The sequence below is a fragment of the Leptonychotes weddellii genome, chromosome 4, assembly GCF_054177405.1.
Source record: "Leptonychotes weddellii isolate Sample4059 chromosome 4, ASM5417740v2, whole genome shotgun sequence".
NCBI lineage: Eukaryota > Metazoa > Chordata > Mammalia > Carnivora > Phocidae > Leptonychotes > Leptonychotes weddellii.
Window position 1 is genome coordinate 7,216,814 of NC_138372.1, and position 23,025 is coordinate 7,239,838.

The following is a 23,025-nucleotide window of genomic DNA, read 5'->3' on the forward strand; positions in this document are numbered from 1 at the left end:
GGTTGGGGTGGCGGGGCTGTTTAGTCCCAAAGAGGAAAGGCTACCGGGTGGTGGGCCTGGAGGGGGGGTGCGGGAAGGGGGACGGGACGTGTGCGTCGGCCTCCCGCAGCTCTGCACGCCACCGCCTGCAGGTTCCAAGGAGAGCCAGGACCCCTGGCTTCCACCGATTGGGTTTGGCTGTGCCTTGAAATGGGCCCTGGTGCCCTCCCTACCGGGCTAACCCAGACCGACCCAGGCCCCTTACACATCCCTGCTCTCCTCCCGGGGCCTTTCTCCTCCTCCTCTGCTCCGCGGTTGGGCCGAGAGGGGCATCCAGCACCTCCTTCTTCCCTCACTCCGCTGGGAGACTTTACTCCGAGCGCCTACCACAGATCTATGCCATCACTTGGGCTTCCCTCCCGCCCTCTTGCCTGTGCCGTGCCTCATTAAGGATCTTGGCATGGAGGGAAGAGGCACCCTTGAACCAGGGAACGAGTGTCCCCCCACCTGTCCCTCTGGCAGTGGCCGCATTTCCTGTCTGCCAGCTCATCTCTGGACCAGGGCTCCCGTGCTCTCCTTGGCCCCCCTCCTTTTCCCCCAGAGAAAGCATTTTGGTGGGTCTCTGTCCCCAGACGTCCCTGCTATGGCCAAATATGTTGAAATTCCTTAAATTTTAGTGATCCAAGTTACCCATTGGACTTGGGGGGCCTCAAGGAAGGAGGCAGCCAGGTGAGCAGGAAATGGGCAGCTTTGCCAGTACAGTACCTAGATCTCACTGTCACTAGCTCTCCCTCTATCCCTTGTATCCCCATGCTGCCACCTTCCTCTCCTCCCGTTTCAGGGAAAGCCACACTGCCTCAAGTTAGGGGAGGGGAATAGACCCCGGGTTTTCTCTGGTCTTTGGGTAGGATTCAGCAAAATGGCACTGGCCTATTTCTGTAATATGTCTGTTTTGCAAAGGGAGAGGCTCAGGGAAACCTTGGGGCAAAGAAGTCAGAGAATAACCAATCTACTCGTTCTCCCACTTTCCCCTTATTTTTCTTTAGTCTTTTTTTTTTTTTTTTAGTTCCAAATGGCAACACAGGGAGGAGGTTAGCATATCTTCCCTATTTGACTGTCCTCCCTGATGCCTTCTTGGCAACCCCCTTTCCTGGTTGCCACACGCAACCCTCTGCCCTTCAGGCCTGCCCTGTTCCTACGTAGGAGAAGTAGCTAGAGAGGCCCAGACGCTTTGTGGAGGGTCCCCTGACCCTAAAACCCTGCATAAGGGATCAGAGCTTAACCAAGCCATGTGCCACCCGGAGGCCAGGACAAGAGTTGGTACAGGGTAATCAGGCACAGAAGACCGTGAGCTCTGCTCCCCACGTGGGATGTCGGAGAGGGCGTCTCCATGCCCAGGACTCTGGAGTATACAGATGTCTCTGGCCGCTCTCCCCTACGACCCTCCGAAGCGAGGCTTACAGCCTTTGGCTGTAACAACAGGCAGCAATCCCAAACCCCAATCCTGAGTGTCTGCTCCCCGACCTGGGCAGCTGGGGCATGGAAGGAAGCCTGAAGACATAAGAGTCACATACGAGTGGAAGGGTGATTTCTGGGTTTACGTGATGAAGCACGTATAGGGAGCCCCCTGCATATGTGACCCAAACGGCCTGCTGGCTGTCTCTGAATACCCTTCTGGGCTCCTGCTGATGGCGGTGAGGGCATGGGAGGGCATGCCTTCCAGTTACCTAGACAAGGCCAACTGGACTGGCTGCACGGTGACTTCGGGGCCTCTGGTGGACAAAGGCTGGAGAACTGGCAGCGCACAGAGCCGACAGGGCCTGCCAGAGGGACCAGTCAGGCACAGTGGTGGAGGGAGGTGTGGGCTGCCGAAGAGCCTCTGTTCTGCCTCTGCGACAGCCACAGGCAGCCACTAAGGCTTAAGGGGTCTTGCCCAAGAGTGGAGGGCAAGCCAGAGAGGCACAGAGAATGAGGCCATCTTGGCGTGTTATAATTTAAGAAAGTCTGAGAAGAAGGCTGAGGCGTCGAGGCCATGAGGTGTGAGTCAGAGACTGCCTAATGGAGGGGTCCCCAGATTTCTCTCTCTTTCTTTCTCCTTGGGTGTGTGCTCGGAGGAAGGGGAGAGGCCCAGAACTCTGGCATCTCTGAAGCTATGGCCCATTTTTGCCTTGAGGACCCTGATGTGGTGACACCTCTTAGACCCTGAGGCCAGGCCACAGTGAGGACATTTGTGTCTGGGACTCAGGGCACGGAAAGCCCAATGCCTCAATTCCTCCCAATCTCGAGGCCCTGGGCCCAGAGACACCAGTTCCTCCTTACGCACCCCATCCCATTCCCAAGAGAAAATGTGCAGCTGTGCAGAGCAATCCCGGCCACCGGGCCCCTCACACGGGTCCAGGGAAAACCATCAACTCTCCCCAGGCCAGCTTCCATGGTTGGCTCCTGGTCCCCTCACACCCCCAGAGTGTGCCCACTCATTCTCTCTCCCTCCCGAGCCCGGGGCCTTCTCACTCACCAGCCTGTTTACACACCAGGTATCTCAGGCTTTATCTGCTCTCATTCTGAATTTGTAACTTTCACATAAACTTGAACAAAGCTCCTTTTGTTCCTGCACCCCACCCCAGGATCCCAATAAACTGGTTCCCTCTGAGGCGACTGGGCCAGGGCACAGAAGCCTTGGCCAAAGGACTGTGTGTGCATGTGAACAAGCATGTTCGCACCTGCGAGGGAGTCCGTGTGTTTGCGTGTGAGTGCACTGCTTGGGCTGACAGAGGGAGGGTGTCGGGGAGAGCGTCAAGTGAGCAAAGTGTGGACAGGAAGCACGGTGGCACGGGGACGGTCTGCCAGGGCGCAAGAGGCTGTGGGCCAGGGACGGGTGGGTGTCTGGGCAGGGGGCAAACAGGGACGGAGAAGGTACAAAGGGCAGAGAGGAGCAGGGAAGTGGGTGGTGGAGCGAGGGGCTGAGGCCAGGCTCAGGCTAAGTATAAGGCAGATACAGGGATCGCATTATGGCCATGTAGGGGCTGGCACAGCCGCACGCTCGGCCCCATAATCCTGTTAGCCAGCAATCTCCATTCCGAAAGAGCTTCATTTCTTTGTGAATATTTGTAAACTAGATATCTAATGGAAAATTATAGGAAAATTATAGTGAAATTCATGACGGAGAAATCCGATTATCCCTAATTCAATTATGCCATCTTAGCCCACACAGCACATTTCCCATTTTTTTCCCATAAATACCGATGCCAGGGGTCCCGGTAATCAAATAAAATTGAAAATCATCTTCCCATTAAATTCAATTAGCTGCAATTTCTAAAGCCTATCAGAGATTTTAATTACTAAATTATAAAATTCTCCAATGCTAAATTGAAACCAAAAAAATTGCACATCCTTATATTTCAGAGAAAAAAAAAAAGGGCCAGCAAAATCCTTGAAAAAAATGCCCTCCTTTCTGTACCAGCACCAAAGTGGGTTCCCTACCTGGAGGGACCTCGCATCGCTGCCTACTTGCCCAGTTGGGGTTGAAGCCAGGGGCACAGAGGAGAGGTCTCTGCCAGGGGAGGGGCTGAGCCATATTCATTTAGCAGAGGGGCAAACCACACCTCCAACCCTCAGCTTCGGCTTGGCTGGCCCCTAGAGAGGACTTGCCTTCCCCACTGGCTGTCCCAGCTCCCGAGATACTCTCAACTCTGTCCCTCCACGGAGAGGTCTAGAACTGCCACCTTCTTGGCCCACGGACAGGGCTCAGGCTCAGGTCGGAGCTTGGCCTCAGGGCTCTGCAGGGTTCTAGGGCGGCAGGTCAGAAGCAGCGCAGGGTTCCCTGACCATGCTGTGGGGCACCCAGATGGCCTGGGCTGGGTCAGAGGTGGGGGTGGGACGGAGGCCAGTGCTGAAGGTAGACAGCTATCGTGGGATGGTTCTGTGGCCCCAAGTCTCCTCCAGAGCCTTCCCAAGGCCCATGGGTTCTGGCAGTATAGCCACCTCCTAGGAGAGCAGGTGGTGGCCATGGCCCAAAGCCGGCCTCTCCTCCACTTGCAGCTCATTCTCTGTTCTCGCCCTCTTCTGGAGGGCGGACAGCCCTGAACTGGCCAAGGGGCATGCCCTGGCCCCATGGTAGCCCTCGCTTTTTCACCGTTTCTCCTTTTAGGGAAGTGCTGGCCACCACCCCAACGGTAGCCCTCCTCTCTCTCCCCCCCAGGCCACTTACCCAGCTCTAAAGGCTGCTCTAGAAGTCAGAAGAGCCTGGGGATGTGGCATCGGTGGGCGGCATAAAGTGACCGTGGGTCTGACCCCCCAGGTGCGTGGCCGGGTGGGCGGCTGAGGGGCCGGGCGGTTCCTGGGCAGCCAAGTTGCCGGCAGCCCAGCACCCAGGGAGCAGGGAGCAGGTTTAATTTGCCAGGCAGTCAGGAGTGCCAGCAGGGGAGGCACCCGCAAACAAAACAAAAACAAAAAAGTTAATTATCTTTGGCTTTTTCTTAATAAATATCCAAACTGGCCCGGCCGGATCCTCCGCTTTAGAGGGAGAGAGAAGAAGGAGGAAAAAACCCCAAACCAAATCCAAGAGACTCATTCTCTGGTCTACCTTTCCCTTTGTGTCTCCTCTGTATTCATCTCTTATCAGAGGCAGGACGAGTTTCAGATTAATGCCCGAATTTTGCAAGTCAAGAGTATGGCCACCAAAAAAAAAAAAAAATTTTTTTTTTTTTGGAGTTTTGGGGTGGGACAGCAGGGGTGTAAAGAAGAAAGAGGTAGGTGGGAAGGACAGGATAGAAGCAAAGGAGAGAGTGAGAGTCGGATGGAAAGAGAGTTAAGTGTGATGTGGGTGCTGAGCTTCTTGAGTTCCCCTGTGGGCACCGCACGGCCTAGCCGGTGGCCCCAACCCGGGCGGGACCTGTTCAGGAATGTTGTGTTGGCATCGGATTTTAGTTATGATCAGCTACAGGCGATGTGGAGATTTCTCCTTTTAAAACTCTGAAACCACCGAGGCCTCACTGGCCACTCGAGCTCCCCTGTTGCTGCTGGATCCTGTGCCAACCCTCCCTTCCAGGAGCTGGGCTGGGGAAGAGAAGGTGCTAGGGGAGGGGACGTTGGCTGTCCTTCCACGGGGTGTGAGATTTTTCTGTATGGGCTCGCAAGTGTACCTAGGGAGAGAGATGCGTGTTGCCACCTGGGCCTACGTGTTTGGCTGGTGCTCGTACACGCCTGAGCTGGGGCTGTTAGAAACGCGCGGCAGGGCACGTGGGGGTGGGGGCGGCCAGGGCAGCCAGGACATCGGGCAGACAGTGCCTCAAGGAGCACTGACTCTGGAGTCCCACTACCTGGGTTCAATCCCAGCTCCCTCCCCCTCACTGGCTGTGCCACCTTGACCAAGTCACAGACCCTCTCTGAGCCTCCATTTTCTCAGCATCAAAGAGAACAATTAGTGCTTGCCTAGGGCTGGGGGTCAAGGAGGAATGTGGAGTGACTGTTAATGAGTATGGGGTTTCTTTCTGGAGTGGTGGAAATAGTCTAAAATTAGATAGATGGTGATCACACGATATAGGTAATATACTAAAGAGCCACTGAATTGTACACTTGGCATGTAAACTATAGCTCAGAGAAGTGGATTATAAGAAAGTGGGGATGAAATGGGAGGAAGAAAAACAGCACTTACTACACAGAGTGGTGGTATAGGGCACAGCACATAGCTTGGCACAGAGTAAACGCTCAGTAAGGACTAGTGAGCAGAGACGAACACGGACCCGGCCGGATGGGCTGGCATCCTGGGCCCTGGGCTGGGTGCCCACAGATGTCTCCCTGGGTCCCCAGTGCTGGGCCAGCAGGTCGTTAGGCAAGCTGAGCTGCCCCCCATATGTGGATGGGGTCCCGGATGGCTGTTCCCTGGCAGGGATGGGAGAGGGCATGGCCCTCCTCCCGCCTCTGTGCCTGGGTCCCTAGAGAGGGGGTTGCCCACCGTGGCAGGCAGACTCTGCCGTTCGCTCCCCTCGTCTCCCAGAGCACTCATCTTTTCCATGTGCAGCAGACCGTGAATTCACCTTCATACTAGTTACAGGGTTATTTAGCTTCTCCTGACACTGACAATCACCAAACTTTAATTCGATGCTTGGCTTCTCCCTGCTGTGCCCTCTGCCCACCCCCAAAATCCCTGGGAGAGGGTGGGAAGGACCTAGTCCGGCCCCCTGTTGCCAAAGCTTGCCCTTCGGAGTGATGGAGTGACGGCAGGAGGGGGTTGCTGGGAAGGAGAAGATGACGGGCAGAGGGTGGGGGCGGGGTGGGGGGGGGACAGTGCGGGAGAGAGGAAGTACATCAGGGCTAAGGGGAGCTTCCGTCCTGCTCCTCCGGCCTGACACTAATGTATTCAACCCGGCGTCCAGCCTATTGTGAATGAAGATTCGGCTGACCAGGCTTTGGGTCTGAGGGCTGGCAGCCCCAGCCAGGACCTACGAGGCCGGGGCTCGCTGAGCTCCCAGGACCAGGCAGCCGGCACGGACTGGCTCCTTTGCCTGATTGCTGGACCAGGAGGTGCCCGTCCGAGAACCCACCTGAGGGAGCCCGTTCTCACTAACCTGAGAAGCCAGCTTTCATTTTCTCCTGCCTCCCCCATGCCAGGTCTCCTGTGAGGCTCAGCCAGCCTGCCTTGCAGAGGCTCCTCTCTGGCTTATTGCTCTGCTGCCTGTATCCCCTCCCTCTACCTCCTGAAGTGGTCACCATCATCTTTCCCCAAAGCCTCCGAGGCAAGCAAAGGAGTGACGGTTTGCTCTGAGATCCATCTGGTGGAACCAGGGGTCTCTCTTATTCCCCAAATCCAAGCTGGCCCCGTCAGCCACTCCTTAGTGAGAGTCCCAGGAGCAAACAGCTGAGCCGAGAGGATCCTCCAAGACCAGAGGCCCGGTGAAGGACCCAGGCCAGGAGGCTAGGAGAAGCAGAGGCAGAGCAGGGGCAGAGCTGGGAGGAGGGGAGGTGCAGGGAAATCCCTGGGGGGATGGGGGGGGTCCAAGCTGTGTCTGCTTCCACCCACCCTCATTCCCCTGCCCCACCCCTGCTGAGGCGGGGGGAAGTGGCCGTGGTGGCTGGGGCAAGAGAGATGTCACCAGGCCAATGGCAGAGAAGGGAGAAGGGGCTTGTTGACTGCAAACTGTCCATTATGGCTCAGATTATAAGCATATTGCGCAGGGCTCTCTGCACGATGCCGAGGAATCCAATACGCTGAAAGGTTAATGCAATCAATTAGGGTGACAAGGAAGTAAAGTAAAGCCTTCGGAGTAGATGAAAAGGAGAGAGAGAGAGAGGGAGGGGGAGAGAGCGTGTGCGCGCCGTGGAGTTGGGGGTGGCAGTATGGGTGGTGGGAAGGCCAGGAGGAAGAGAAACTAGTGGGATGCTGGGAGGGGGACACAGATACACAAAAGGCCAGGAGCCCAAGGAAAGAGGGCAGTAAGAGAGCCGGCAGCAGAAGCAGCAGGAGTGGGAGCCAGTGGACACAGATCTGGCCTCAGACCTCCAACTGCTGCCCAGCTTCATCTTCCCTCCCCCTCCCCCGGCCTCCCTCCCCTGCCAGCTCCTCTAGGGCTTGGAGCCGGGCTCCCAGATCAGCTCACGGCACCAGTAACAAGTCAGAGCTGCCTTGGTCCCTGCCCCTATACGGAGCAAGGGCCCACCACGTAACTTCCGGGGTCTTCTCAACTGGAACTACAGCCTAGTTCCCACCTCCCCCAGAACGGCCCACGTTCAAACTCAGACTCTTCCCTTGGCCTGCATCACTCCCAGCAGCACCCACAAACACAACCTTCATGACTCTCCCCCGAGCACCTAGTTCCTACTTGCAACAGCCTGGGAAGCAGAGAGCATGGTGCAGGATGCCATTTGAGAGAGAGCGGTGCCCAGGGAACTTATGCGATTTCCCAGAGCCCTGCAGCAGAGGACCCTGCACTGACCTGAGAACCCCAATGCCCCTCAGCCCACCACCCGTGGGGCATTTCCTTCCATGGCGCCCACTGGAGTGAGGAGACTCTCGTTCACCAAGAAGTCAGGCTCACAAGTCCCTGGGCAGGGGTGGGGAACCCCTTAGAATCTGCCCAGGGATGGCTAGGGCTCTGGGAGGTGAAAAACTATGAAGGAAGGAGGAAATGTGAGTTTTTCCTACCTGTCAGGCCCCAGGCCAGACACCTTTGACCACATTAATTCACTATTCCCAGTAACTCTGTCTGCAGAAGTAGCTGTTCTGGGGGTGCCTGGGTGGCTCAGTGGGTTAAGTACCCAACTCTTCATTTCGGCTCAGGTCATCCTCTCAGCATCCTGAGATCCAGCCCCGAGTCAGGCTCTGCACTCAGCAGGAGTCTGCTTGGGCTTCTCTCTCTCTCCCTCTCCCTCTGCTCCTCCCCCTACCCATCCCTCCCACAGGCACACTCCCTCAAATAAATGAATCTTAAAAAAAAAAAAGTAGCTATTCTGCTCACTTTACAGAAGAGGAAACTGGATGTGAGAACTTAGTAAAGGCTAAAGGCTATGCAGGGCTCCTGGGATGGGATGCCAAGCTCTCAGGAAATGGTGGCTGGGAAGGGAAGGCAAGCCTGGACTTCTAGGTGGGTGGGACTGAGCAGAGAACAAGGCCCTGAGGAGGGCAGAGAGAGAGAGGGCGGGCCCCTAACAGACCAGATCTGCAAATAGCCCGCAGTCCCTCAGAGCAATCCCATGAAAGACAAGAGCACAAAGCGCGCCTGGGTGGCTCAGATGGTTAAGCGTCTGCCTTCGGCTCAGGTCATGATCCCAGGGTCCTGGGATCGAGTCCCGCATCGGGCTCCCTGCTAGGCGGGGAGCCTGCTTCTCCCTCTGCCTCTCTCTCTCTGTCTCTAATGAATAAATAAATAAATAAATAAATAAATAAATCTTTAAAAAAAAAAAAAGACAAGAGCACAGGGCAGATGACAGTCAACACTGGACATACTTAATGCCAGGAAAATACACTTAAAAATGGTTACAATGGCAATTTTCATGTTAGATATATTTTGTCACTTAAAAAAAAAGAGCAGAGGTCAGGAGATAGCAAACTTTTGCTAAAGGGTTAGAGAGTAAATATTTAGGCTTTGTGGGCTAAACATTCTCTGTTGTAGCTGCTCAGCTCTGCCACTGTAGAGTAAACCAAAGCCACTGTGAATATGCAAATGAGTGGGCGTGGCTATGTTCCAATAAAACTTTATTTACAAAAACAGGCAGTGGGCCTCCAGAAAATAGGATGCCATCCCACTGCCTGGGGACAGGAGTATCCAATCTAGACCTTGCCGAGAAATGGAGGGAAGGGCTGGGCAAAGGCCTCAGGTGGAAGTCAGGCTCTCATGACCGGCAGAGGATAGATAAAAAGAAGGGAAAGAACAAGCACTGATACGGGGGGACTAGATGTCCCAGAACCGGCCCCGGCACCTAGCCTGCCAAGAAGCCCTTCACTTTGCTTCTGATTCTCATGGATGATACGAAGGGGCAGATGGTGGTGACTTGGAGCTCTCAACATTCTAGGAGTCTTGACACCACCAGAGAGGTGTTACGCTGTGGCTAAGAGGGGATGGGAGTGGGCAGCAGTGGGCCAGGATGGCCAGAAGGGACGCCAGGGGAGAGGAAGGCGAGGAGAGAGGCCCGGGGAGTGGAGCTGTAACCAGGGTGGAGCTGGCGGCAAAGGGAGGAATCTACGGGCCCCAGCGAGAGCGCAGGGCGCGGGCCGGGCCTGCCCTACACCGGCCGCCTCTGATCACGTTTTCAGGGCCACTGCCCGCAGGCACAGACAATGCTGGGGGAGCCTTTGAAGTCCGAAAGGGATGCCGCGGTGGGAGCAGCACGAATCTCCTCCCTTCCCCCCATCCTCCCCGGGGGAGGGGGCCGGCAGGACAAAACCCGTAGCCGGTCACAGCCAGGCCCGAAACGCGGGAGACAAAGGGAAAACAAACAGGTTTGGAGCCAGGCGCACGGTGCCCTGTCTGTCCCCCGCCCCGCCGAGCGAGGATGATGGATGGCTGCAGCCAGCCAGCTCGCCCGCCGGGCAGGTCCCGCTATTTACATAACACTGGCGTTCCACCGGTCACCTCTGACACCGCGCTGCCTGGGGCCGAGGCCTGGTGGCCCCCGACGTTCCTCGAGCCACTTGGGGACTGCGACAGCCTGTGAAGGCCCAGCCAGACAGGGGAAGCCCCGGGCTTGGGAAGGGCAGGTCAGCAGCCTGATCGGGGCTCTTCCCTACCAGCCACTCATGGAGGGGGGAGGAGGCCACGGGCCGGGTAGCTCCAAGGAGAGAGACAGGGCTGGAGTTCTAGGGCTTTCAAGTCCACGAGGCTCCCCAAGAGCCACAAGCAGAGCTTCCAGGGACAGCCAGCAGCTGCTGCCACAGCGGGCAGACAGCACTGCAGAGAACTGGGGATGGCACCAATGGGCGGCCAAACCCTGGCACCAGGGATGCCTCTGCCCCACACTACCTCGGACACATTCCATGCCCACAGTCCACAGCCCACATGCCCCCCTGGCCCATTCCCAGCCCAAGAGCCAATCTGACATGTTCCTACTGGGGCCATCTTTTCTGGCCAGGTTCCAATGGGCAGTGTGGCTCCAATCCCCACTCTCCATCTTCCCAGTACCCCCTGGGTGCTCCGCACGACTGGACCCAGCCCAGAGTGACACCTGTATCAGGTCACCAGTGAAGGGGGGAGGACACAAGGAACAGGGAGGGGTCTCAGGCTTACCTCGTAACGGGTCCTAGAGGCTCCTCTTTCAGAGTAGGGGCGTCACTTCATCCTGGGGAGGGAGAGAAGATCCCTGTTAGTCTTTCATTTCATTTCATTCATTTTCTTTCATTTCATTTCATTTCATTTCAGGCAGGATGCCCACAACTTCCCAGCGCATGCCCTCCAGCCTGCTCTGTGCCCAAGGGCTCCCTGCCACCTATGGGCCAAGGGGCTAATGCTCCAGGACCGGCGAAGGGGGTCAAAAATGGATTTTGGCTCACTTAAGTATATGGCAACCAAATTTTGAAAAAGTTCAGGAAGCATTAGGAGCCGATGCCAGGGGAAATAGGGTACTCGGGACACCCCTAACCAAAGAGAGAACAGCCAGACCCTACTGCACACGCATCTGCGGAGGCAGAGATAGCAGTGTGTGTGTGGGGGGGGGGGCTGCAGTGGCTAAACCGAGGGGCCTGGGGACCACAGAGCACAGCAGCGCCCATTCCTTCATTCTCTTCCCCAGCTCCTGGGAATAAAAATGACAGATGCCAAGCTGTTCACTACAGTAAGTGGGAGACAGAGGGGCAAGGGTGGACCAGGGCCCATGGCACCAAGAAGCCTCACCTCCCAGAAACAGGCTATGACAGCACCTTCTACCCTGAGGTCCTACCAAGGAGACACAACAACCCACGCTAGGGGCCCACGTAGGGAAGTGGACACGGTCCAACAACGTAGAGGATCTTTAGCCAACATATAACTCAGCCAAGCTTGCTAGGCTCAGACCTTCCTGCCCAGAGCTTGAGTTTGGGAGACAGACTCCTGATATGGATAGAAAACCCAAGGAGCCCTCAGTCCCCCACCCGGACTCCCACCTCCACCCCCCCCTGCCCCGGGGCCTCAGAACCCTAACCCACACTCGGCAACAGTTTTCTGTTTATTACGTTTTTTCCTCCCCACTCCCTCATTTGTGGCTTATCAATGATGCAAGAGGAGTAACACCAATTTCCTTAGGCTGTGTAATCCCCAAATCAGATTGGGGGGATTGCAAGAGGTGAGGTGACCTTGTACGGGGCTCCCAGAATGCCACCCAGTCCTGCGGCCCTCCCTCTCTTGCCAGGACATATTTAGACAGATAATGCTAATTGTACTTGACAAGTCCTCCTAAGGAGGCTGGGTCTTCTGCCAGGTTTTGTAGCCTTTGTTGGGCTGCCTGGGCAGAGGTGCTTACCTGGGCAGAGCCCACCCTGCCAGGCCCAGGGCTCTGAGGGACGTTGGGCAGTTGGGGAGGCTGCTCCCCCTGCCCCCTGAGGGGTGCCTCCTAGGCCCACCTGACCCTGAGGGTGAGAGGCTGGGGGTCAAGCAAGAGGGCTGGGCTGACTGAGATAGGGGGCAGTAGAGAGGAAGGGGGGGGCTTGTGAGGTGGGAGAGTGCCCGTGGAAGTGCCAAAGAGGAAGAGGCCAGAGAGGGGAGCTGGGGGACACGGAGGCTGAGCAGGGCAGGGCTGCAGGGCAGGGGCTGGAGAGCGCAGTCTCCGCTGAGAGGTGCTGGGCAGGCCTGGCTGTCAGAACCCGGCTGCGCGTCCATCCCATGTTCGCTGCCTGAGATCTCTCCGGGCGCCCTGGCCAGCCTCCCTTGAACCCCCAAAGCCCCCCAACCCCGTAACTCCAGTATCTCCCTTCCACCACCTTTTCCTCCCCTCCCATCCTCCCCTGCAACTGTGCATTTATTAATTCATGAGGCACTAATTAGTTCTTTGTTTAATTTTGTGTTAAACAGACTGACCGGAATGATAACGACTTGCAGCACGGTGTTGCCGTCCCCAACCGCCCCTGTTTTCTGACAACAAGGGAGCGAGGGAGGCCGGAGCGCTGAACCCAAATCCCTCAGCAGTTGCACTTCATTAAGTCAAAATGTGACAAGAAGCTTAGAGAGCAACTTGCAGATCCAATCGCACACAACAATCGCAGGAAACTTTGCGGGAGTTGGCCCCGGTGGAGGAGGGAGGGGGAGGGGCAGGGATGCTGGCCGAGGGGCCGGCCCTAGGTGGCGCCTCTCACAGGCCCCTGGGGCAGGTGGCCTGTCACACAGGAGCAGGGAGGTCAGCTGGGTGCATTCTGGAACCCCAGTGGGAGCCCGAGAAGTTCAGCTTTGCCTCTCTTTTCTTCCCGCCTGGGGCATCTTCTGTCTCTCTCTGCCCCCCACTGTCCCTGACGTCTGGTCTGGCCTGTGTGAGCTAGTGGCCGGGCACACCCAGGGCCCCACAGAGGACTAGAAGAGCTGCTGGGGCTCAGGAAGGGCTTCTGCAAGGCCAGGGGACAGACACAGAGGGGGAAAACACAGAGGAGAGCAGGCACCCCCACATTTGGCTAAGAAAGAGAAGTAACGTGCTCAGGGATCATGGCCGACGTGTCTCTTCTCTGCCAGCCGTCCAGCCACCTCCCCACTGGCCCATCCACCCATCCGACGGTCTTCATCCTAAGTACTCTGACCGGGAAACTGAGGACCGAAAGGTTGTATTCTGTGCCGAGGCGCACAGCAAATCGGATACAGAACCAGGTCCTGGAGCTTCCAGACTGGAGGCAGGCAGCTGAGCTAAGCAGGCCAACAGCCCAATGACCGGCTCCCTCCTGTCCACGTGAAAAAGCAGAAGCTTGGCCCCAGAGGTGTCAAGCCGCTAAGCCCATTGGCCCATGGCGTGAGTGAGGATGGGTGGGATCGCAATCAAGCCAGCCCTGCCCCAGTCTGAAGGCAGGGCCCCTGCCCTCCTTTTATACCTGGCCCTAATTTCCACAGATGTGGACGATGTCTTCTGTGAATGAGAACATGGGAGGGGTGCGAGGAGGAGAAGAAGAACAGAAGTGCACAGAGAAAGTTGCCACTTATGTGCCTTGTGTGCCAAGAGTCTATTGCCTTCTTCCCATCGGCCACTGCGCCCGCCAGGTGTGGCCCGACCCTCGCTGTGAGAGCTGTCTTTCGGAGGCCCACCCAGCCGGCCCACGGGCCCCCCAGCTCAGCCTGGCCTGCCTTCGCCCGGCCAGTGCCGGAGTGCAGTGGTCTCTCCCTGAGCCTGGCAGCCCTGGGCTGGCTTCTGTTAATTTGCTGTCAGGCTGCCTAAGCAAACCAATTAAAACTAATCATTAATTATAAAAGAGAGCGAGAAGAGTAGAAGAAAGAGGAGAAGGTGAATGCCTGAGGTGGGAAGGAGGAAGAGGGAATTGGGAAGGAGAGGGGGAGACCCCCTGAGGGCCAGCAGGGAGCTCTGGGAGGGGGGGTGGTGGGCCGGGGAATGGGATGCTCGCTGGAGGCTCCTCCAGGCACAAGGAGGGTTGGGGTGGAAGGAGGGCTGGATGGAGGCCAGAGGGGCTGCCACGGGTGAGAGGGTGGAGGGACAGGCTGGGAGAGGAGGGAAGGGGCAGAGGGAAGGGTGAAGAAGCTGCTGTGCCAGGCATACCGGGACCTGAAGAGGCCTCATCCAGCTGCAGTCCCTTCTGGCTGGAGCCACCGACTATCATGGACTTGCCTTCGGAGTGTCTCGCCCACGGCTCCCCAGCCCCATATTTATGAGGCTCAGCTGATTATGCAGCACCAGGCCAGGCTCCTCGGCCCTGCCGCCCCTACCTGCTCCCCAACCCTCTCAGGCCACGGAGGCTCGGGGCAGCTGTCGGCCGCCCATCTACCCCCCAGTGCTGTCCCCTGCCCCTCCCCCACCCTCACACACACCCTCTCCACGGCCCTTTCACAGGGGCTGAGGCCATGTCAGCCGGCAGCTTGGGGAGGGGGGCAGCTCAGACAACAAGGGGCAGTGTCATGGAAACGGGCACTTTCCCCGAGAAATATTCTGTTTGGCCTCCTTCCTGCATTGAGGAGCTGTCAGGAGCCTGAGTGAGAGCCACACCACCCCGGGACCAGGCGTGACAAAACCTATTTTCTGCCTCAAATTTGATTGATTAAAAAACTTTTTAGGAAAACCATGTTAAAAGAGTGAAAGAGAGAGAGAGGGAGAGAGAGAGAGAGAGAGAGAGAGGGAAGGGAGGGAGGAAGGGAGGGAGGGAGGAATAGAGGGGGAAGAAAGAAAGAATAGAAAGTTCTGCCAGGGGAGCAGGGCCAGGGAGAGAGAGGCTGCAGGCAGGCAGGGGCTGAGCAGTTAGCCGGCAGACGCCCCAGGGCATGTGTGTCACTAGGACAGCCACGGCCGAACCAGGCAAGACGGAAAGGTCAAAGGAAGCCCGACTTTTACACAGTGGTTAGCGGGACAAAGAGGGGTCCAAGGGCTCTGCATAATCCAGCAGGTGCCTGTCTCCTCTTAGGGAAAGGGACCTAACACCTCAAGGCAGGCAGGGGGCAGGTGGGGCGGGCGCCCAGCACCAGGAGTCCGAGCAGGTCCCTGGATTGGCTCTGGGGGGCGGGGGTGGGGACTGGTTTCCAAACACAGTCTGGGCTGGAATTTGGCCAGAATCCTGAAAAATCTGTACAGGGTCAACAGGGAGAGAGGGTCTAGTCGTTTGGGGGCAGGAAAGGGGTTTGCCCACCTTGTTCTGTCAAGTCCTGGCTCAGGAAATGTGTTCAATAAATACATAAATGAAAAAGCAGGGAAGTACTCAGCTGACTCCCACCAGCCCCGGGGCCTCTCACTCGCCCTCTCTGCCTTAGACATTCCCTGCCCAGGCCTTGGTCCCTTTGCCGGATGCTGCTCTGAAAGGTCCCCATTCCTGGCTTGCCCTCTCTCTTCTTCCTGTCTCAGAAACTGAGACCAGCCCTGCTGGGACTCAGCCTGTGATGGGAGGCCCTGCCTTACCCTCTCAGGCTTCCAGAAGAGGAGTCGGCCTCCCCACCCCTCCTGAGACCCCACAGGAGGAAGAAACTCTTCCATTTCGTGAAAGCCCTGTCTGACCATTCAAGGCAGAAGTGCCTGAGACCTTCCTGGTGGGGCCCATCCTCTCCCTAGTAAGAGGGATCCAGGTCGGCGGCTGGGTTTGCTCTCTCCCCTATCTGACAGCCTTGAAGGTCAAGACGAGGAGTCATTCTGGCCAGAGTGTCAGCAAGAAGGTTTCCTGGGAGGAGTGCTCGGCAGTGTCCAGTCCAGTCTTTGCCACCTCGGAGCTCAATGAGGGTAAGGCAGTGCCTCCTTGGAAAGACGGTCCAATTCTGCCAGAGAGATGCACAGAAAGCCAACAGCTGCTCTGGGTGTCACCCAGCCCCTCTGCCAGGTAAATCGACCCTAGATCTCTTTCTGTCCCCCGCTCCACAGTGGGCTTAGGAATTCAGTGAGTGCATACTGTGTGCAGGGGCACGGTGCTAGGCATAAGGAAGAGAAACTGTCCAGCATGTGGGAGCAAGAGCAGAGTCAGGGAGGTGGGGCTGGAATCTTGCCTCTGTCACTTATAACCACGGGATCTGGTAGGGCAGACTACTTAACCTTTTCCAGGCCTCAGTTTCCTTAATGGAAAAGTAGGAACAGAAGTCCCCACCTCAAAGACAGTTGGTTCAGTGAGTCTTTCTTATCTCCTATGTGCCGGATACTGTCCTAGGCCTAGAGAACTGTGGGAAACCAAAGACAGTTCTCACAGAGCTTCTACTCTCATGGTGGTGGCAAAGATTTGCTGAAATAATGCGCAACACTATCGTCTGACACACGGTAAGTGCTCAATGTACATTTCCTGTTACTAACTTTCAGGGCCCCCGCCTTGAAGAAGCTGGGGGGAGATCCAGGTATATATCCAAAAGAATGGAAAACGGACCCAAATAAATGAACACGGATGTTCATAGATGCTGTCTTCACAAGAGCCAAAAGGTGAACAGCAACCCAAATGTCCGTCAACGGATGACTGGATAAACAAGATGAGGCAGAGCCACACAATGAAATATTAGTCAGCTGTAGAAAGGAATGAAGTTCTCATACACACTACAACATGGATGTGCCTCGAGAACATGCTAAGTGAGAGCAGCCAGATGCAAAGGGCACATATCATACAATTCCACGTACACGGAATGTCCAGGACCGGCAAATCCATGGGCACAGAGGGCAGGTCAGTGGTTGTCAGGGGCAGGGCGAAGGGGGACTGGGGAGTGGCTGCTAACAGGCATAGAGTTTCTGTCCGGGGCGATGAAAAACTTCTGGAACTGGATGTTGGCAAGGGTTGCACAACATCATGAAGGTGCTTAATGCTACTAAATCGTACAGTTTAAAATGACGACGATGGTAAATTTTAGGTGACGCATTTTACCACGAGGTAACGTAAGAAAGCCGAAGAAACAGTGGCAGCAGCAGCCCCAGCAGCTTGAGAAAGGGGAAAGATAGTCCCCACGTGGCAGCTCAGCATAGGTATTAGATAAGCCAAGCAAGGGGGTGGGAAGGTGAATCATCACAATTTCAGATGGGGCCCGTCCTCCTCGAGAACGGCGTGCACCCGGCCCAAGGAATTCCTAGGCCTCTGTGAGACGCGCTTTGTGACCGCTGAGGGAAAGAAGACAATATGGAAAGGCAAGGGTGGCTCCAGGTATGGGCCTCCCCGCAGCCTACGTCACTCAAGAGCCTAGGATTCCGTGATGCTACCATTCCCCTGCGCACACGCGGCGCATCCCGTCTAGTGTGTGGATCCCAACGAGCACGGCCCCGGCCATCCGTCTCCGCCAGGCTCCCCTGATAACTTTTGCTGCTACTCAGCCACTTGGTGTGACAAGCTGTCCTCCGGGAGGGGAAGGAGGGTCTGGATCAAGGACTTCCCCACCCACAGGGCTCTGGGACCCCCTCCCAAAGTATGGGGTTCCACCTGGCAGGGAAAGCCTAGGATACCAGGAGAGCCAGGCCCTGGGGGCAGCCCCCCGAGCCCTCTCCCCACCCTCCTGCCCACATCCTGAATGCGTGTGCACACAGAAACCCCTGCCTTGGCCCGGGAACTGTCAGGAGATCAACAAACAAAAGCTGCTTCTTGACAGGGAGTCATTTATATTTTAGCTTCGTTCCATTATCCTAACGAATCCTTCATCAGCAGATGCAATATTAACAGCAGAAAATCAGCTCATTACATCCGGGGGGAGTTCATCAAGACGGCAATCATGTATGCAGCTCCCCAAGCCTGCAAGCGGCCAGTGTGGCTGTTATTTATTTATTTTGTTAGTTATTTATTTAATTTTGGGGGTTCTTTCCACATAATTGCGCCGCATCTCAGATCTTTAATAAATAATTTGTAGGTCCTGAACTGCAGACAGCTTTGTTCTCTGCCATGAGAGCCTGCATTAGCCAAAATATTTACCAATATTTAGAAGTCATTAGAACCGGGAGGGAAGTGGGGAGGGGTACTCTGTTCTTCCACAAACAGCCTGGTTTGGGGCTAAGGGGCTTGGTCCTTGCTCCGGTCCTCAGACCCCATTTCCTGGTCTGAGAGGAGCTGTTCTGGACGGGATGCTGCCGCAGGGCAGGCCCGAGTCACTTGCTTGGGCTCACTTGGTTTGAGCAGGGGGGTTTCCTGGGAGCTCTTAGACGCACAGGGCACAGATGTACTGCGGGCTGCTCACAGCTGACGGGGCTGGCTGCTGGAAAGGCCCTCCTTGGTGCAGGGGCGAGCACCTTCGCATGGCATGCCGCAGCATCCTGCAGGGAAGACACTCCCTGGGTCTGCCCAGTGCTGGGGAGCTCAGTGAGGGAAGCCTGACCCCTTCCTCTCAGCTTTCCAAGCCTATGCCTTCAACGTCAAAGGACAGGAAAGTTCAGTGGGTCCAGAAGGCAGACCCGTCCCATTTTACAGATGCGAAAACTGAGGTCCAACCAACTTAATTAAGCTCTCTTCCCAAGGCAGTTAAGCCCTCTTCCCACTAGGCAGAGGCACAGAACCTGGGTTTAGACTCAGAAGGGGCTCTGCTGCGCCTCCATTGTTTGTTTCTGCTGGGCCCAAGGCTTCCAACAACACAGCCCCGGCCTTCCGAAGGCTCCTGGCTCCAACCCACAAGGCTGAAGTGGCCAGTGGGCCTGACGGGCACCCCCCGCCACCACCCCTGGGCCTGGCCATGCTTTCACAGGTTTTTCCCAGCGGGGGCTGGATTTCTGCCCAGCCAGGAATGTGCTCCCAGGATGTCAATTCTAATCTCCCCAGCGCTCTGACAGAATTAAGCTCCAGTTTGTCCGACAACATCCCAAAGTTTCAGAAATCCAGGGCAGACTCTCTAATCAGGCTGGAGGACAAAGGTCTGGCCTGACCCTGTCACTTCCATTTACTCCTCCTGTCTGTCTCCTGGCTGCGGCCTTTCCACAGCTTCCTCCACCCTCTGCCCTTCCCTGGCCAGCTCAGCCCCCACCCTCTCCTCAGAGCTCCCCTGTTTCTCCGCCCAGCATTTCCCCTCTCTGGCAGTCGGGCTAATCCTGGGGGCTCCACTCTCTAAAGCTGAGGAATTCCTAGGAGACTGACCTGCCACGGCACTCCGCCTGGCTGGCCTCGCCTTGGCTAGGGCCCCCTCCGGGTCACTACCTCTAGAAAGCACACTGGCTCGGCTCCTCCTCGGCTCGGCTGGTTCTCAAACTCTGCTTACCCTTGCCTCTGGTCAACCTGACTTTGGGTTCCCTGCAACTGCTCCTGAAGCATCCTCTGGCCTCAGCCAGACTCCACCCTGTTTGGAGGGCCCTGGAAAGCCTTAGCCCTTTAGCCATGTTTGGGGACAGCCATGTGGGCAGAGATGTTCCTGCCTCAACCAACCCCTGAGGCACCAAGAGGGACACTGGGTAGAGGAAAGTAGCAGTAGCAGCCCTGGACCTGGGATAGCCAGGGCCCGTGGTAACCACCCCTAGCCCTTGGCTCTGCCAGGCCGTGGTGTCACTAGAAAGGGGTGAGGGGCCCGGGAGCTAGGGCGCTGGGCTAGCCGGGCAGAGGACAGCCCCCAGGAAGTTGGAGAAACAGAGGTGCCTCCTTTTCTACTACACACAGCACCCAACTCGCTCCCCTTCCACGTGGCTCTCATCTGGACCCAGAGAGGTGGTACCTGCCTCCGTTTCTGGAAGAAATCAGAAGACGCACAACTTCACAGCACATGCAAAGAGGCGTTGTGGGGACCGCGGCTGAAATTCGGTCTGCTTACATCAAAAGGTGCATCGGGAGCCGAGGGCAAAGGGAGGAGCAGGGACAGTCAAGAGGAGTACTGGGTGCTGCTGCGCTTGAGCCTGTGCACTGGCCAGAAAGCCAGATCAGGGAGGGGCTCCCCAAGAGAAAGGGGCAAGAAGCAGCATCCAGGGTGCAGAGAGAAGGCTTGAGGAGGAAGAAACAGAAACAGAAATGCCATTCGGTCCTTTTGCTGACCCTCCAGGAGGTATAGAAATCTAGAGTGGCCAGGATAGGGGGCTCCCCCAGAGCCACCCAACTGGCAGAGAGCTCGGAATGTCCTGGAATGTCGCAGTAGGCGGAGCCTGCCAAAGCACCTCCAGCTTCCTCCTGTGACCTGGGCAGAGACTTGACCTCCCCTCCCCTGCTTCTTTGGCCGCACTTTGCTTTACGGAGGGGGGACCCCCTTTCTCAGAGTTGCAACTCCCCATGCCTGACGGTCTCTCCTGCATTCTGCCAAACACGTCCCCCTCCCGACGCTCCCTGCCTTCACCGGCTCAGCCAGCCGTGTGGCCTGGAGGATTCACCTAGAGATTGAGGAGGGCTGGTATGGCAGAGGGACAGGAGGAGCAGATAAAAGCGGCCAAGGAGAATGAAAGGTCTCTTTCACCAGCTCTTTCCCTGGAAGAATGAAGATATTTCTTGTATTTTTTGCTGAAAACCAGAAAAATCTACAAAGGCCACCAGTGGAGAATGGAAGAATGCCCGCCTGTTAGCACTTTCAAGAAAGCACCTGTATTCCCACTGCACCCATCACCACTCTCACCCCCTGCAACTCCACAACCCCCAAAACTTCCAAGTTTGCTTCTCTGCCCTTCCGCCTGCCTTGCCTTTTCTCCCTTGCTGTGCTGGGTGTTGGTGAGATGTTGGGTTTTTTCTTTTTTGCAATTTATCAGCAGATTGTGTGGAGCTGAGTGGTGTGAGCCTCACCCTGCTAAATAAAGCTTTGGTATTTCTGATAAAGCCATCAAATTCCTTATCACACTGACACAAAGTGCATTTAAAGAGACAGACACCCTGTCCCTCCCGCCCCACCAGCCCCTGCCCCCTCCACTCAGTTCAGATTTCCAGCTGCTCAGGCTCTTCTGGATCAGACACCAAATACAGCTCCTGAGGATGGCGGGGGGACAGGGGGAGAGGGGACAGGGTGGAAGCCAAGGGGTCACCTGCCCTCTCCAACTCTCACCCACCCGTGTCAGGGCTGCCGGCACCCAGACCACGGACCCCGGTCCACAGGGAGGGGCATATGTACTTCCTGCCCCAACGCTGGAAGCAGAAGGAAGCTATCAATAGAAATGTCCTACAACAGGGGATGTCCTCATAAACAGAACAATCCTGTGTTGGGACAACAGCCGGCAGCTGGAGGAAGAGCTCCTGGTGAGCTGCCGGACCAGCAAGGCTGCTCAGTTGCTGTGAACATGTCCGGTCACCTCGGCCACAGCACTGCCAAAGGGGGGGTGCCCTGGTCATGGCAGTGACAAAGGGAGGTAAAAGGAAGACCGAGAGGGGCCCCTGGGGCCCACTCAACACGGGGCCGACCTGCGTTCACATCAGGCTTGACTCCTCACCCTGCCCCATGAGGTGGGGTCAGATGAGGAAACCGAAGGTGGCCCAAGGCCACAGAGCCAGTGGCAGGCCCCAGTGGGGGCTCTAGCCCAGGCTGGCCAACAGCTCTGTGGAGTGAAAGACCCTCTTCCCCTAATTGATTTGCCAAGCTCACGTCCACCTCCTCATTTATGATCCCACGAAGACAGGCATTCCTGTGTCCCAGGCCCCCCCCCCCCACCTCCCCGGCCCTAGCTCGGCAGCCCAGGCCCTGCGCCCACACACAGCCTGTTGGTTTGAGGAATCAAATTTATTATTTTTAATTATTTTGATTTATCAAAGCAGCAGCTACAATCATATTAAACCAACTTGGCTGCTTGGCATTTAACAGATACAGCTGCTGTAGGACTCCCCCAGACTCCATAAAACACCCGGCCTATCCACAGCCTCCTCAAGCAGAGCACCCAAGGCCCCTTCTCCAAGAACCCCAAATTTGAGGACCACTAGGCACCCCCACCTGCCCTGCCAGAAGCACATGCTGACAAAGTTGCTGAGGGCCAGACAGGACAAGGAACAAACTGGGCAAAGGTGCCAGGTCTTTGGGAAATGATCACATCCATCCCCCAGCCAGGGAGGCCCTTCCAGAGTCCTGACCCCCTGGGGAGTAGGCAGTAGACCCAAGCACATGCCCCCTGAGCTGGCCTTTGTGGGGGCCTGCCCTATCCCAGGCCTGTGTCTGGGCACTCAACAGAGATGAACCAAATTACCCCTCAGACCCTGCCCATGGGAGGAATGACTGCCCCCTTTTTGCAAGGGAAGAAATCCTGCCCAAGGTGCATGCTCATAAAAACAGCCAGGTCAGAGTCCAAACTGATTCATTTTGAATGAAAAGCCCTGGTTCTTTCTACCATACCTCCCTGCCTTCCCCTCAGACCCAGAAGCAGTGTTCCTGCCCAAGTGCCCTGGCTAGCGGAGGAAGGTGGCAAAAGTGAAAGAACCCTGAAGTTCAAGGTGATGGCCCAAGGCTGCACACACCGAACATTCAGAATCTGTGTGCTTCGGAGAAGGGGGTCCCCGAGAAGCAGCACTGTGGGGCAGGCAACACCAACCCAACAGCCTTCCACCTGACGCTCAGGCCCACTGCAGGGCACAAGGATAGGCTGGCCCGCCTTCCAGTTGGGGTGGGGGGAGTTGCTCAGGTGGGCGGCCTCACAGCTCAACCAGGGAGCTGGCCATGCCCTCGGGGCCAGCCCAATCCCTAGGGAGCCCAGGAGCCCAGGGAACTGCATGGCACCAGCGGGGTGTGGGAACAGGGTAAGTGGGCACTTCACAGTTCTAAGCAAAACCGCACACCAGGAGTGTGGGTAGGCCTGGAACAGACCCCTCTGGTTCAGGGGCCCACAGAACCCACAGGAGTCAGCCCCCTGCAAATCTTGTGAACATGGGCAGGGCTTTCTCCGCGGGGTGAGGGGAGGCAGCAGTCTTGAGAGTCTCAACCCACGTCCTCCGATTTCATACGCGGACATGACAGTCAGCTGCCATCAAACCAGGAGCCAGACCCCACTGGTCCCCACGGCCCGGAGGCCCCACAGCCTTGGGTGAAGAGCGTGGCTGTGGCTGCATGTTCTGAACCTGATGGCACCATGGGCACCTTATCCGGCCCCTCTGAGGTCAAGTTTCCTTATCTATCAAATGCATGCGCTGATAGTGCCTATCTC

The 23,025-nt window shown here is 56.7% G+C and overlaps 1 protein-coding gene across 1 annotated transcript in view; it reads right to left on the minus strand.

Annotated features, from left to right (window-relative positions):
* CASZ1 (castor zinc finger 1) overlaps positions 1–23,025 on the minus strand; it is a 145,991-nt gene that overhangs the window by 55,764 nt on the left and 67,202 nt on the right. Inside the window, exon 3 of the mRNA XM_081816869.1 lies at positions 10,698–10,749. The gene's annotated coding sequence lies outside the window, so the exon portion shown is untranslated. The remainder of the gene's footprint in view (positions 1–10,697; positions 10,750–23,025) is intronic.